We start from the raw sequence: 2352 nt of genomic DNA, 5'->3' as shown, positions 1-2352 counted from the left end.
ATGTTCTCGTCCAGGTGAGTTTTGAGATGTGAAATATATCAGATTGGATGAAACTGCAACATATTACTGAACTCCAGTTGCAAGATTACCATATACAGACTAGATGTTCTCGACCAGGTGAGTTTTGAGATGTGAAATATATCAGATTGGATGAAACTGCAACACATTACTGAACTCAGGTTGCGAGATTACCATATTCAGACCCGATGTTCTCGTATAGGTGGGATTTGAGGTGTGAAAAATATCAGATTGGATGAAACTGCAACCTATTACTGAACTCTGGTTGCAAGATTACCATATACAGAACCGACGTTCTCGTCCAGGTGGGGTTTGGGGTGTGAAATATATTAGATTGGATGAATCTTCAACCTATTACCGAACTCGGGTTGCAAGATTACCATATACAGACCCGATGTTCTCGTCCAGGTGAGGTTTGAGGTGTGAAATATATTAGATCAGATGAAACTGCAACCTATACTGAACTCAGGTTGCAAGATTACCATATAGAGACCCGATGTTCTCGACCAGGTGAGTTTTGAGATGCGAAATATATCAGATTGGATGAAACTGCAACATATTACTGAACTCAGGTTGCAAGATTACCATATACAAACCCGATGTTCTCGACCAGGAGAGTTTTGAGATGTGAAATATATCAGATTGGATGAAACTGCAAAATATTACAGAACTCAGGTTGCGAGATTATCATATTCATACCCGATGTTCTCGTCCATGTGGGATTTGAGGTGTGAAATATATCAGAATGGATGAAACTGCAACCTATTACTGAAATCTGGTTGCAAGATTACCATATACAGACCCGACGTTCTCGTCCAGGTGGGGTTTGAAGGTGTGAAATATAATAGATCAGATGAAACTGCAACCTATTACTGAACTCAGGTCGCAAGATTACCATATACAGACCAGATGTTCTCATCCTGGTGAGTTTTGAGATATGAAATATATCAGATTGGATGAAACTGCAACATATTACTGAACTCAGGTTACAAGATTACCATATACAGACCCGATGTTCTCGACCAGGTGAGTTTTGAGATGTGAAATATATCAGATTGGATGAAACTGTAACATATTACTGAACTCAGGTTGCGAGATAACTATATTCAGACCAGATGTTCTCGTCCAGGTGGGATTTGAGGTGTGAAATATATCAGATTAGATGAAACTGCAACCTAAACTGAACTCTGGTTGCTAGACTACCATACAAAGATACGATGTTCTCGTCCAGGTGGGGTTTGAGGTGTGAAATATATCAGATTGGATGAAACTGCAACCTATTACTGAACTCTAGTTGCAAGATTACCATATACAGACCCGACGTTCTCGTCCAGGTGGGGTTTGAGGTATGAAATATGTTAGATTGGATGAAACTGCAACCTATGACTGAACTCAGGTTGCAAGATTACCATATACATACCCGATGTTCTCGTCCAGGTGGGGTTTGAGGTGTGAAATATAATAGATCGGATGAAACTGCAAAATATTACTGAACTCAGGTTGCAAGATTACCATATACAAACCCGATGTTCTCGACCAGGTGAGTTTTTAGATGTGAAATATATCAGATTAGATGAAACTGCAACATATTACTGACTCAGGTTGCAAGATTACCATGTACAGACCCGATGTTGTCGACCAGGTGAGTTTTGAGATGTGAAATATATGAGATTGGATGAAACTGCAACCTTTTACTGAACTCAGGTTGCGAGATTACCATATTCAGACCCGATGTTCTCGTCCAGGTGGGATTTTAAGTGTGAAATATATCAGATTGGATGAAACTGCAACCTATTACTGAACTCTGGTTGCAAGATTACCATATACAGACCCGACGTTCTCGTCCAGGTTGGGTTTGAGGTGTGAAATATATTAGATGGGATGAAACTGCAACCTATTACCGAACTCAGGTTGCAAGATTACCATATACAGACCCGATGTTCTCGACCAAGTGTGGTTTGAGGTGTGAAATGTATCAGATTGGATGAAACTGCAACATATTACTGACTCATGTTGCAAGATTACCATATACAGACCCGATGTTCTCGTCCAGGTGAGTTTTTAGATGTGAAATATATCAGATTAGATGAAACTGCAACATATTACTGACTCAGGTTGCAAGATTACCATATACAGACCCGATGTTCTCGACCAGGTGAGTTTTTAGATGTGAAATATATCAGATTAGATGAAACTGCAACATATTACTGACTCAGGTTGCAAGATTACCATATACAGACCCGATGTTCTCGTCCAGGTGAGTTTTTAGATGTGTAATATATATCAGATTGGATGAAACTGCAACATATTACTGAACTCAGGTTGCGAGATTAC

Source organism: Papaver somniferum, chromosome 8 (assembly GCF_003573695.1).
Source record: "Papaver somniferum cultivar HN1 chromosome 8, ASM357369v1, whole genome shotgun sequence".
Classification (NCBI taxonomy): domain Eukaryota; kingdom Viridiplantae; phylum Streptophyta; class Magnoliopsida; order Ranunculales; family Papaveraceae; genus Papaver; species Papaver somniferum.
This window is presented reverse-complemented; position numbering follows the sequence as displayed.